At 26.3% G+C, this 14,738-nt stretch overlaps 1 protein-coding gene across 4 annotated transcripts in view; it reads right to left on the reverse strand.

Annotated features, from left to right (window-relative positions):
* mAChR-B (muscarinic acetylcholine receptor) overlaps nucleotides 1-14,738 on the reverse strand; it is a 103,018-nt gene that overhangs the window by 68,855 nt on the left and 19,425 nt on the right. For 3 of the 4 annotated variants that reach the window (XM_089222768.1, XM_089222769.1, XM_089222770.1), the window contains one exon: nucleotides 6,885-6,939. The exons of the other annotated variant lie outside the window; for it this stretch is intronic. The gene's annotated coding sequence lies outside the window, so the exon portion shown is untranslated. The remainder of the gene's footprint in view (nucleotides 1-6,884; nucleotides 6,940-14,738) is intronic. 4 annotated transcript variants of the gene reach the window in all.

Here is a 14,738-nt window from a genome sequence, read left to right on the forward strand (position 1 = left end):
GTTAATATGATAAGAAAAAATCTGCTTTACATAATAATGTACTAAGCAACATATTTTATAACTTAGTTTTGTTACTACATAAAAGGATTTGTATGTCATTTTTTTTTTTATATTTAAAAATATATACCTATGTTAAGCAAGTTAAATGTGAAAGTCTCCAATTTTCATTATGATGTTGAATCCAGTTCTGACTTACCTTTTTTTCATTTAATAGTCATATTTACGACTGATTGCTTTATTTTTTGTAATAGAATTTTTAGATTACGTATTGTATACAAATATACTATTGTATGAAAAATGTGTTGAAATATTTCTAAAGAATTGTGATAATTGCAGAAATATATATTCTTACCAAAAATATGGCTATACATAAAGCATTCACTTTTAGATGCTTTTAATTGTCAACAATAAATGTTTGAAATAGAAACTTAAAATTTGTTTCATCGCGTGTTGAAAATGTTTAATAATAATTTGAACTATATTGTATCTCAACGTAACGTTGTTTTATTTGGGTGCCTACGTTTTTTCCCATTCGAATTGGTTTTTCTACGATAAAATGGGTGTTAAAAATGTAATATTTTATTTTGTTTGGCTCGAGTAATATTCAAGAATATTATTCAGTTGTCTTCCTTTGCTTCGTTGTCGGTGTTGCAGCTCGTGATGGTGTTGAGGGGTGGTGGTATTCAGAGCTTAAGTACGTGTCTTATGAAAAGAAGAACGGCGTACAAAAGGCACCGCACAAAGTGCTAGGCTCTCCTTTTGTACGCCACGCGATATCGATTGAGCATATATATAATAATATGTGTTATTATACATGCACAATTTCTCGAGGGTATTACAATTGAATTTTAGGTATAAACATGTGCTAGAAATAAACTGCAGCGTACACGCACATAGGAGGATCCGAGGACTGTTGTGTTGAAAAATCTATAATAATAATAAAACCAGCGGTAACAACAACTAAAGTGGATGATAACAACAACAACAAGAAAACAATAACAACAGCCTAAGCCTATTCGATTTAACACGTATTTTGTATCACGGTGTAGTACAGATGAGGTCTTGATCGTTACGCTTGCGGTGGCTGGGGTTTTCGACGATATTTTCTTTTCGTAGGAGATTGTGGATCGGGCCGTACGTCCGGTCGGAAGGAAACAGTGTGACGGTAATTAACCGACTGCATAATATGTACTCGGTTCGCCGGGACCGGGGCAATAATTGCGTACGTCCCTTTACCACAAACTGAAATTCAAAGCGGAACTGGTGGCAATAATTTTGTTTGTGCGAAGCGCGAAAAAAAATAAACGGTGGGTGCTAAACAGGCGTAGACTATGTATTCGTCGTACTCGTAGGAGACGTGGAAAGAGGAGGAAGTCGGCGGCTTCGAGAATTCGTGCGGAAATTTTGCGAGAGTCGAGTTTATTTCCTGACATCTGCGAATTCTCCGCCTCTTCTAAAACACAAGCACATACATATACATCACTCTTTCTATCCTTCTCTCTTTCTCACCGTATCGTCTTTACTCCGACGCACTCGGCTACCATTGTCGGAACCACGTGTTCCGTGTGTCACAAAGTGTAACATTCGATTAGCCATATTAGGTACGTTCATTATTATTATAATAATTATGAATATCAAAACATATTATTATACGAGCTATGGTCTCAGCCCTAACTCGAACACTGCTGAATTTAGTTAGTCGCACAACCGCCATTTCAGAAGCCGAATTTCCCAACTGTATATCAAGTACTTTATCAGCTATACTACATATTATTTTATATCATTATTGTTATTATTACTATTGTTATTATTATTCCTACGTCCTTTGTTCGAACAACGGTAATAATATTATGCATAGGTATGTGTGGTTTATCTCAGACCGAGTTTGTAACATACAACCATGTACACCTTTGGGTAGTCGTGGAGAATGTGTCTGAGTAGGGTTCTTACGACGACGATAATAACTAATATTAATATATATATATATATATATAGGTATTGTATAATATTCATTGGTAATACATGTTATACAACTTCTATAACCACACATATAATGGTTTACACGTTTTGTAACAATTAAACTATTCTTAAAAGTAAAATAGATTAGGTAGGTACCTAAAGACAATTCACTAGCAAAATGTATAAACTAAACAATATACTGTTTTAAATCTTATTTTTATTGGATTTAGGTAATATATTATTTTAAAATGTTTTGATACACTCATATATTACTGGATACTTTATACCTTTTAAGCTTTACTTCAATGTAAACCCAACTCGCGTTTTCCCTACTTCAAACGATATTAAAAATAAAGGACATATTTAAAATGTTTATAATCTTACTAGATATTGGTGCCGAGGATATCTGTATATTATATTAATTATGTATTGTTGCATAGAGTATTTGATTTTTATAAGTTGACATAATTAAAATGAAATTATCTCTTGTTACTATGTAGTTTTGAATTTGAAAATTTAGTTAATGCATTAACTTTATAATTTAAATATTTATAATATAATGATATTAACTTTGTTTCGCATTTGATATACACGAAGGATTAAAAAAATTGTATTCAGTAAACTAATAAATTAGAAGATAAAATTTCTATAGCATAAAATATTCACGTTTAGTATTAATATTATCAAACGTGATAGGTATGTGTATTGATGAGTTATATTGTAATTATAAATATTATTATAATTTATAATAGAGATCAGAGTGATAATGAAGATTTTGAAAATATAACTTGGTTATTATACCGTTTATATAAATAACTTGACTTAACAACCTTCTTTCAGACCCTATTGTAGTACCAATTTTGATTCTTTAAACTTAATTGTTTAAAAATATTGTAAACTGAGTTAAGTTTAAATGAAATCATGAACCAATATTTTAAATTAATCATACTCTTTCATATGATCGTTTATGACATTAAATATATAATTCAAAATGTTTATACCCATACTGATATCTAAATTTATCAATGTTTAGAATTTATATTGATTTATATAGAAGAATTATATGAATTTAGGAGTTTTTAAGATGAATAGCTACAAAAATAATAGTGTATAACATATTATTATAATGTTATTTTTATTAAATACTTGTGTTTAAATATGATTAAACTCGTATGAAATCTAATATAATATGTATAGCACATAAACGAATTATGTAGTTTTTTAGTGTCATTATTATTTTATATGTGTTTCATTAACCTCATGTTAGATGCAGCTTATAAGTTTTGGACAAATCGTATATAGTCAGGATACCTATAATGTACGTTTGTTCCGTGATTTAAAGTCACTTTAAAACTAATTGAACATCGTTTATATAGACTCAGACAGACGAAATAATCATGTTCTCAAAGCTGTATAATTAAGTTAACAATATTTTTTTTTAATCATAATTAATCATTTTAGAAGTTAGATATAAATGTTTTGATCATCTATTGATGTATAATAAGGTAATTAACTGCTATTTGTCGTAACCAGTGTGTTGTACTAGAGTTATATAAATAGTACCTAGGTATTTATTATTTTAATGCACTATTATTAAAATATGGTCAAAAATGAACATTTGCGTAGTGAATATAATGTGGTCAATATTTTAGTAATATAATAACACGTATTTGACATTATTTTTTTTTTATCAGTATCTAAAAATAATTTAAAATCATATAATATTAGAGTTATTACAGTATAACGCGCGTATGAGTATATACGTCTCATAAATATTCATTTATAATAGGTAGTTAACACGGAATTAGATTTTCGATTGGCCGTAGTACAATAATACCAAATACCACAGTCTGCTAGAAGCACTGCAATCTAATATAATTGGAACAGTAATAGATACGTGGTGGGCCGCTTATTGGCATTTTCATTTGAAATTAAATTGGCAGTTCATTCAAAACCGTGTTTTCCGTAAAAAAAGTTATCGCAGTGCATCTAGTCTTTTGTTTGGGGTAAGATGCATTTGTGATGTTTTATGTCTACGAACAGGAATATCTGTGCGTGTGTATACAGTATGAGGCGTAACCATTGTACGTGTCGTGAACACGATCGACGGATAGGAATAATAATGATGCTGAATGTGTTTATTACAGACATTGTGGCGTCGGAGAAAAATTTAGGGTTGGATAATGAGGTGCTCCTAGTGAAGAAGAAGAAAATAAATGCACACCCGTAGTTTTGGTGTAATCCGAGGCTTAAGGTGGAAACGTGGACCAATGGCTGCCAAGATTCCAATAAAAACTGGTAGTAAAAAAAAAAACAAACCAATAATTTTGAAAAGATAGAAAATATAGAAAATAAAACGCAACTGAAAGTAACATATTATACAGAAGGTTAGTAATAATAATAATTATAATAATAACAACAGTATATCACGTTCTAAAATCTCCAGGAAATTTACTCGTTACGCGTTTTTTAGCGTGTCGAAACAGCAAATTATTTAAATTCATCCCCAGAAAATAAAAACGGTGATTCAAAATTGGTTCCTATGTTCAAAGAATCGATATCAGAATTATTATTGGTTTTTGAATATTTTATAATATCAACGTATAAAATAGTTAAACGAGGTTTTGTTGAGTGTTGCAACTACTTGTAGTATTTTAAACACACAAGTATTTATCAGTTAGTCGACGTTTTCAAAAGCAGCTTGAACCGAAACAAAATAATTGTTCATATTGAACATTTTAGAAAGTAACATGCACGGACAAATTAAGAATAAATTAAAGGAAAAGCGGGTTAAAGGTGTCAGTACAAAATATATTATACAAAGAATTGACGTTTTTAATTATTTTAAATTTTGACGTTTTAATTTGATAAGTGAGAGAGAATAATTATAAGTGGCCTAAGTCCGCGGAAAATGCCGAGGACGATGATAGTATTGTACGAAACCGTTCAGACATAATTTATAATTTTTTTAAATAAATACTGGAAGCCAATATGACATTTAAACATCGCAACTTCATAAAAAAAAAAAACACTTCCTTCAGATTATTATTCGTCGTTCGTGTCTGTTTCCGCTCGCCGATCCATCGGTCGACCGTTCAGTTAATCACATAACACGATTTATTAATATTATTCTACATTTTCCGCAGCCGCGGAAATTACGTAGCGGAAATGTACGACGAAATGGCTTCCAGAGAAAATATTAATATATTATATTATAAGTAGCACAACGTAAAACACACTCACAGACCACAGTTGATTCGCTGTCGTCATTGCCGTCGTCTTCATTATAACAACGAATAGTAATAATCATAATAATAATATTAACATCTCGTGATTTATGAACTACACCCTGCCAGTCCAAATTCATAACGCGTTTACTCGTTATATGCATACAACAAGTTGCAACTACGTCACGTACTTACCTATAATACGCACAATATGTATTATGTACCTACCGAATCATGATACTTCGGTGGGGGGGAGGGGGTTATAACAGTAATATTTTCTGAAAATCATATTATTATAATATAAGCGTTGTGATATAGTAAACCAGTTATTTTACATCATTGATACACACGTCGTGCGCTCGTTCATACGTGTATTTTATTTACTTATCTGTAGAGGCATTTCGTCTTGCGCACGCCATTTCGATTTAACTCGTTTTCAACACAGTCTTAAACTACGAATTGTTTGCAAAACACTTTATTACAGGCGATTCAGCCAAGCAACAAATCACCAACTACATAATCAGGTAGGTAGGTAATAAACTAATAAGTATACAACTGAAAAGTTAACAAAAATTGATAACTTTCAAAGTTACTTACATCTTATCGGCTATATCATAATTATTGATAGTTGAATACGTTTACTCTATATAGTTAAGTTATGTTATAAATCTGTTTTATTCCAAAGCTCAGTAAAATGTAGGAACGTGTGTTATAAAAGTCAAATGTTAGAAGCAAACATCAATTTATCTAGGAGAACATTACGCATGGGTAGTTAAGTATAGTTTTTGTTCTTATCATACGACAGAAGAATAATGTAAATAAACTTGGTTAGAGGTGGTAAGATATATTAATTTAATGTAGGTAGTAATTATTATTTGTTAGACTAAATAATTATAAGTTGATGAGTTATTTCAATAAATTGAACTGTAAATATGAATCAAGTCACTAGTAAATAACCTATGAAAATAATCTACTTCACCCAAACTTAATTTTTCTTTATTCAATAGTTCTTAGCAATACCTACTACATCAAATTCTCTAAATTCGATTGAATATATTTTATACTTACCTATATATTATTAACATTTCGTGTTTATATTATGATGTTCATGATTTAATATTGTTTGAAAACGATTTGATATCCGATTTGTAAACATTAAAATACAATTTATGTATAGTTCTGAATCACTATATTATTATTTGAATCGTGGTTTAGATAAATAGTTTTTTTTTTGTATAATATATCGGAGAGCAAGCAAATAGAGGAATAATGTTAAACGCCCATGTATGAAAATCGATATTTGTTTTTAGGTTTAATATATAGTGTTGATTTAATCTACAAAATGTATAGAAATTATATTTCATACCCTCGCGTTATATGTGTTATGGCCGGAAAATGCCAACCTTACTGATATAGTTACTACACTATAAGAGATAATGCTGCTGTTCATTACCATATACTCAATGAACCGTTTTATGTTAGTTGAGCATGTTGCAAGAGAACTTTGAAATGAAGGGAGGACAAGCATTAGGGGTAAGTGTATGTGAAATCAATACGACTGACCAAGTTCGACCTTGTAAACCTCAGTTTCCGTGTTAAAATGTTAACTTTATCCAAATGAGTTTGATTTATCATGAGAAAAAGCAATATACAAGCATGCATGCACAAATTCCATTACTTAAAATAATGTATACATACTTATGTTACGTAAAACACTGCCCAAAATTGATTTTGAAAATTACACGGGTCTTATCTATAACAAAAAAAAAAAAAATTAAAAAAATGTTACATAAATGTAATCATGAAACTATGAGCTTTTTATGGTCAACTTTTTTCCTGTTATAGTTATTACAATTTGATAGTAAATTCAATTTAAATAAGTAGTTTTCAATATTATATAGGTATATTATGAGCATAATATTAATATTATTATAAGCTGTAAATACAAAATGTCTAACTCTAATAACTATAACGTTAATAGTTGTATACTTTTAATACAACTCTCAATATCGTTAAAGCCATTCAATTTAAAAAATGTTCATAAGAATTTGATTTAATTTATTAATTAAAACTTTTAAACTTTAGCGAGAAATACACATTCTGAGTGTACTATTTCGATGTAATAAATATATTATTTTAAGCCCACTAATCATATTTTATTTCATTTCTACGTTGATGGATGAAATTAAATAATCATTGGTTTCTTTACATTAATTGAGTAATACATAGGCGTGCGCAGGCCTCTTTTTTAGGGTATGCAAGAGGCTGCCACTGGCATGCCCTGAAAGTTATTTTAAACATGTAAAATTATGATAATTTATATACTTACACAATACACAAAAATATAAATATTGAAAAGTATTTCTGTTTAATTAAAAAAATATTGTAACAAATAACATGACAAAATACAAAAAGTATGTATTTTGCAAATACTTGGTAGTTAATAACTAATAATTGGATGCTTCAATTTGCTAATAGGTATGTTTATACGTCGGACGGTGGTTATCATAGCAATCAACTTATACGTGAATCAAACGTTGTCACTGCGGTTAGTCACAAATTATTTCTCTCGTCTTTAATCATTTGTTATCATTATAAATATTTTAATATACGTGCTAATTATTTTTCTTGCGCAAAAAAGGTATCAATTTTTACCCCTTAAAGAGCTTCAGGGTATGGAGATGTATACCTTGCATACCCCTGCTCACGTCTACGGAGTAATATAAATAAGACATTTAAAACACCAATCAAAGCATATTATAGAAAATTATACGCTTAAATTTTAAGTTGGCCAGTTTACTATGTTTTAAATATTATTTAATCCACCCTGAATTTAAAATATTTATTTAAATCTACATGAATACATTTTAGAATACTTCATTTGAATGCGAAGAATGATTTCCCATACCTATGCATATCAAACCTACTATTTTTTTATTTTTTTTTAATATCTCAACCAAACTGGCTATTATTAAGTCACTGCTATTCTATAAACCATGACTATGTTAGACAATTCGTCATAATTATTAAATTTTATAATGGAAATGATATTTTTATATCATGGGTGGCTAAACCACCTCGCGTCTTATCATTTTTACTTATAAAAGGCATAATTTTTTTTATACTTTTCATAATACTGAGTGGCTGCCGGCTGGTTAGCTGCTACTCTCTTATCGCTGTCCACTATACTTAGTAGTAGTTTATTATAATAGTAGTTACTACTATTATAATATATTATAGGTACACAATACACCTATACTCAATAAAACAATTTATTGTATTTCAAAATTATCTGAAGTATTGCCATTTAAATGTACATATTTGTTAAATTCTAACGAGCAAATGGCGTCTTATTAGATTATTTCAATTATTTTTATATGTAATAATAATATATCTAAACTTAAATCTGTCCAATTCTTTACAATTTTATTCACTATATAAATATTAAAGCGTATACTTGCATAATAATGCATACGTTTGTTAAAGTATTTGATTGGCGAATGCGTGAATAGTAAACTTGAACCAATCAGAACACATAATGTTCGTTCATTTATCAAAATGGTTTATTCAATTCTCGTTCAGGCGAATTCTCGTATAATTTTAAATACAAATTGAATGAAGTGAAATTATCACTGAAATGTTATGTTATAGTTAAACAGTGTGTTTAGTTCATACTCTGGAAAATAAAACTTGAAATACAAAATAAACATAGTTAGTAGCGCAAAAATAAGATTCTTGTTTATGAATATGATAGTATTTTATATTTTATAAAGTTAAAAAACAGTATTCTTTGAATTTTAATGATAAGAACCAGCAAATTATATGTATAACATATCTGTTAGGTAAGCTTGGGCTTTGTATTTTGTCTGAAATAAAACATTTGAGCAATGAGATAAAATTAAGGAATGTTTAAAAAAAAATTTATTTATTCAAGTTTTAAAATATTATACATGGTATCCCATGAGAATTTTCTAATTAAAAATGTTTGTTATGATTATCTTCTCGTTTTATATTAGTATGTTTTTGAAGGAAATCCTATATGGGGAATATATAAAATATAAATTAGAGGAATTTAAAATTTTTATATACACAATAAAAATAAAATGTGAAAAATAAATATAAATAAACTGAATTAGGTACCTACAATTTTCCGTATATCTAACATTCTTAAACGATTTTAATACATTAATATCGTACATTTGTATGTGAATAATTAAATTTTAACATTTTAAACGCATTGATAATTCAATTTTAAAAACTCACAGACCGTTCTTGATGATAATAAAATTATAGATTATCCGGCACAAATACGTACATGTACCTACTTACTCATCTATTCATATTTTGGTTTATTTATGAAATGCCTAAAATTTATAGCAGTCTATTTTCTTACTAAATGATTAATATATAACGATTCCCAGAATATACCTCCCTATAATATTAAATATTATGAATATATATTATATTAATAACCACTTAGATGCCATATACTTTCTTCGTCCTTACCTAACCGATATCAGAATTTATGTGTGTTCGCCATTTGTTTGATATCGTACGTGCCCGAAGGTCACATTTACTTCTAAGGAATGAAGTGCGATATTTAGCTCAGTTGTTAGTTATAGCTTTTGCAGAAAATAAGACCATGAGTAAATAAATAAAAAAGTTCAATAATATTATGTTATGAAAGTCACGATAGAAAATAATATATTACTATTATTGAGTGTTGTATTATTAAACTAGATTCGTTACAACAATGTTATTCTGGTTGAGCAATTATTAATAATTTTTATTTATTATACTATATATACATTTTTATTAATTCATCTGAATTTTAATTATATTTATTTATTAAAAATAAATAAAAATATTCATAATAGTAAAAATTCCTTAGTTTCATATAGCCTTTAAATTTCATTAATTAAAATTAAAATAGTTAGTTTTAAGTTGCCAACTTTTTCTGAGTTTCTTCACGCTTATAAATATTCAATTGTTTCTGAATACGATTCTAGATATTTCAATACAATGGCATATGTTATATGATTATATCAAATAAAAGTTTGAAAAACTAATTAAGGGAGATAATAAATTGAATAATGTTCACGTTTAACTGTCTATATAATTATTTTGAAAATATTAGCTTAAAAAGCGTTATTTTTTTTTTAAATTTATGAAAAACTGTAAGCATTAAAATATTAAATTCAATTAAAAATTAACGCTAACATATATTTTAATCTCGGATATTATAATTTTAATCAATTTTGTTATTTCTGGTTATAAACGTATGACACGATCACATAAAATCGTATCAAATAATTGATGTCTATAGTTGTTTTATAGACTCGTAGTATCTGTATAATATTACAGTTATAAAAAAGTAAAGGCTTGTTTGAAATGTGCTTTTCATAGTCATTACAAAGAACATGAAAATATTTTATTGATTTTTATAGGGTACATAGCCATATATGGTATGTATTTTTTAAACCAAAAAATTTTAGTAGTATTTGAACATCATATAAATTATACTACTCTCGTTACTACATTTTATATTATTTTAACTTTTATGGTGAATCTTTTTTTTTATATCATGTAGCATTTTTTTTAGTAAGAATATATATACATATATATACATATACACATACTATAGTATTAAAGGTATAAAATAAATTATTATAAATACAGCTGGCTTAGAGTAAATTCAAGTGTAGGCATATTTAAATTTATATTTCGACGCTTTCTACTTAATTATAACAATATTTGCATTATTTGAAATAATTGACCAGGGTTCAAGATCAACCTGCGATTTTCTTTCGTTCAGTCTCATTAATCCTAAGAGATAGAACCAATAAATTTAAAACAAAAATGAACCGTGTAGCAATGCATAATTGTTAATTAAAGTAAAAACGTAATTCATCACTGTTCAAATATATTATATTTTCTACTTTAAAGTATATTAATTTTCAAGAGTAAGTTATTAAATAAATCTTGACACAGCATCCACTGAAATTCAATAAAATTTAAAATGTACATGTTACTTGGTAATTAATACCTACCTTATTAAAGTATTTACGATTGATATTTTTAGAAATTCTTTGAACATTTAAATGAGGTACACATTTTGGAACGTAAATAAAATGAAAAAAGTGTTTCTTGATGTACGTATAAGTTCAAAATTTGTAAAATGTTCATGAAAATAAAACTTTATAACGAGTTGAGATAAAAAAAAGTTAGTTACTTGATACTTGTCGCAACTATGTTTCATTGAAAATATTTTTCATGATTAATGTGTTGGTAAAAATTAATTGGATACATTTTTTTTTTTTTTATTAGTAATAACTGATAATATTTAATTTTCTAGCAATTTAAATTGATGTTCAATATTACTCGACAGGTTAGGTTCGATTTATTAATATCGTTTTTATATTGATAATGTATACTTTAATAACCTAACAAAATAAATGCAAACCCTTGTTACCCAATGGCTTACATCACTGAGAGTAAATATTTTGTTAGTAAAAATAAAAAATATATAAATAAATACATTTATTTATAAAATAATATTTTAGGATAAGTACGCCTACTGCCTAGATGTTTAACCTTTTTAAATTGTATTGTAAATTGATAAAAAAGTTTTTTTCAAATTGTCTAATAGTGTTGTATTGTATAATTTTAGAATAATAATGAAATTATACTGAAACACGGGATAAAATTAAGGTTAGTGAATTTGTGTAATAAAAAGTAATAAAAAATAATTATTAAAACATATGGTATTACGTTACTTATATTTATGTACTTAACACATGTTTCATATGTATTAAAAAATTAATATATAACAATTCTCTGAACTGGATTACTATAAGTAGGTACTTTAAGTTTTAACAAGCATGTTCTCAATGGTTAGTTTATGGCTTATTAAAACCTAAAATTAGTGTAAAATATATTAAATACATTTAACTTTTTATGATTGACTTAAATTTCACAAAAATGTATTTTAATATTTGCATAATCACCTAATACGATATAAGTAGCAAGTATTTAAAATTAAACGTTGACATTTAATTAAACTGTTTAAAATATCTTCTTATTTTGGCATATAATACAATTAATTAAGATTTAAGTTTATTTAGGTTATAAATTGTACTATTGAATATAATAATATATGAAACAATAAAATCTATTAATTATACTTCAGTAACATTTAAATTTATTATAGGTAGGTGGTTAATTTTAATCTTTCCGTTTCATTAAGCGTTATCGGATTCTATAATTTATCAATACTCATTAAAAGTAACTTTTTAATTTTTTGTTTTAAAAATACTCTAAATTAGTGTTTAATTTTAAGGATTTTGAACTACACATTTAATTTTGTTTTTATGTCAGAGTAAAAGTTATCCATTGAAATAAAATTCAATATTCTACCTTTAATATTTACATATAATTTTATATGAAATCTTAAATTAAATTTAAGAATATTTACTGTGTAGAAATTCATCGAAATATATCAAAACATGTTTTTGGAATATTTTTTTCTTCCTTAAGAAAATATAAAATTGTCAAGTATATTCATTAGTTTGCGTGGTACATGATTTGCATACCTCTTATTAATATTTTAAAATAATTTAATGATTTTTAAAGTTTTTAAAATTTATTGTTGGGTAATTATAAATATTGGGCAAATATTATACGATACACATTAATTGTTCACCAAAGTGGATCATTTTAGAACTTGTATTATCAGACTTTTGCCGACTTTTCTTGAGCATAATTTATGTAACGTTTCAACGTTTACCAACTAAAATTTTTTATAATTTCTTATCTGCGTATTTTAATTTTAATTGACAGTATGATTTATTTGAAAATGAACTATTTTAGTCACGATAGATGATCACAACGACTTTTAAAAATGTTTTATTCTCGTATCTTTGTAAAAACAAAAAATGATGGCAAATTTAATTTCAATTTTATTATTACGAATCCATCCTGTGTTATTTCACTTAAGAAATAATAATACGAATTAAAAACTATCCTATTAATTAATTAACAATTGTACATTAATATAATATATATATTTGTTGTTTTAAGATTATAGAATTAAAATTAATTAATATTTTTGCTTTAATATGTAGTTACGTTGATGATTCAAGTTACTATAGTGTCTCAAGGTTATCGATAGTTCGAAAACTTAAAAAAAAAAAAAACATTTATGATTTTCATGATGTTAATAATATTATAATTTATTATGTCGTACCTGTATAATTTCGATGATGATGAATTTTTCTTTTAAATGTCAAAATATAGTTTAATGGCTTGTCAGATTTTGATCATGATTTCAAATATACTAATAAATTCCATGCACATTTATGATTATATTTTTTATACTTAAGAAAATATTGCATAAAAATTGAAAACAAATAGTTAAATATAAATGCAAAAAATAATGCAGATTTAAATTTAATATACCTATAAATTGTAAGTTAACAATCTTACGATTAATAATTAATTATTCTATATTTTTAATATATTATATAGGTATATTAAATTTTATCGTGATTGAGTAAACACTATGTGTTTAAATATATATTAATAATCAGTAATTGGTTTTTAATTCTTTATTTTTAAATGTTTTTATAAATTAAAGAATTTACAAGTTCATAATGAATGTCATCATAGACTTTTTTAAATAATTATTATTACATAAATTAATGATGCTGTAATCAAGCTATATTAATGCCTTCTCTTGGAAAATGTAAAAACCTATTCATATATGTCTACCATATTTAGATTACATTTTATGTACCTAATTATATTTATTAATAAAATTTATTTAATTACATTCATAAAATTTTTTGATAAAATTACAAAACACTTATAACTTATAAGTTATAACATTATGGCTTAAGATATTAATTAAAATGCTAGTAAATATTTTATATTAATAGCTGGCAAATAACTTATCAATTTAAGATCTTTTAAATGTATGCCTAAATTTTTAGATTGCATGAATATTTTGAAAAAGGTTCACATTAAAAATCATAACTTTCATAAAATATGACAAGCATTTATAAATATTGATTAATTAGGTTGATGGTGTTATTATATTTTTGTCGTAAACAGGTGTAAACGATATATTTAGACGTAAGTGTTTAAAGTTTAAACATCAGATATTAAGTTGGTAAAAAATCCCAGAATATTACTAAAAATGTTGACCTAGTTTTGCTACGAATATTTTCTACAGCTTTACTCTTCTAAGGCCGACTTAAGTTTCTTTTTTATCTATGGTTTCTTATCTGTTTTTGAGCCTCACGGGATCATTTTTACTTTATACGAGAAAGGGATACTTGAAACTTCACCATACACGTAATTGCCAAAGTTCATGAGACCTGATAATATACAGGGAGTTCATAATTTGATATTATTTAAAATTATATCCATTTTTACTTTATGTAGTTGTTTTTGAGTGCAAATTATCTATCAGTTCTGAATATTTATGTCCGTTTTTAAATAGTGGTTTGAATTATCACATATTTTGAGGCAGTAAAAATTATTTTAAAATAT

This window comes from Diuraphis noxia, unplaced genomic scaffold (genome assembly GCF_037042655.1).
Source record: "Diuraphis noxia isolate RWA-SAM2 unplaced genomic scaffold, SU_Dnox_SAM2 contig0003, whole genome shotgun sequence".
In the NCBI taxonomy this organism is placed as follows: Eukaryota; Metazoa; Arthropoda; class Insecta; order Hemiptera; family Aphididae; genus Diuraphis; species Diuraphis noxia.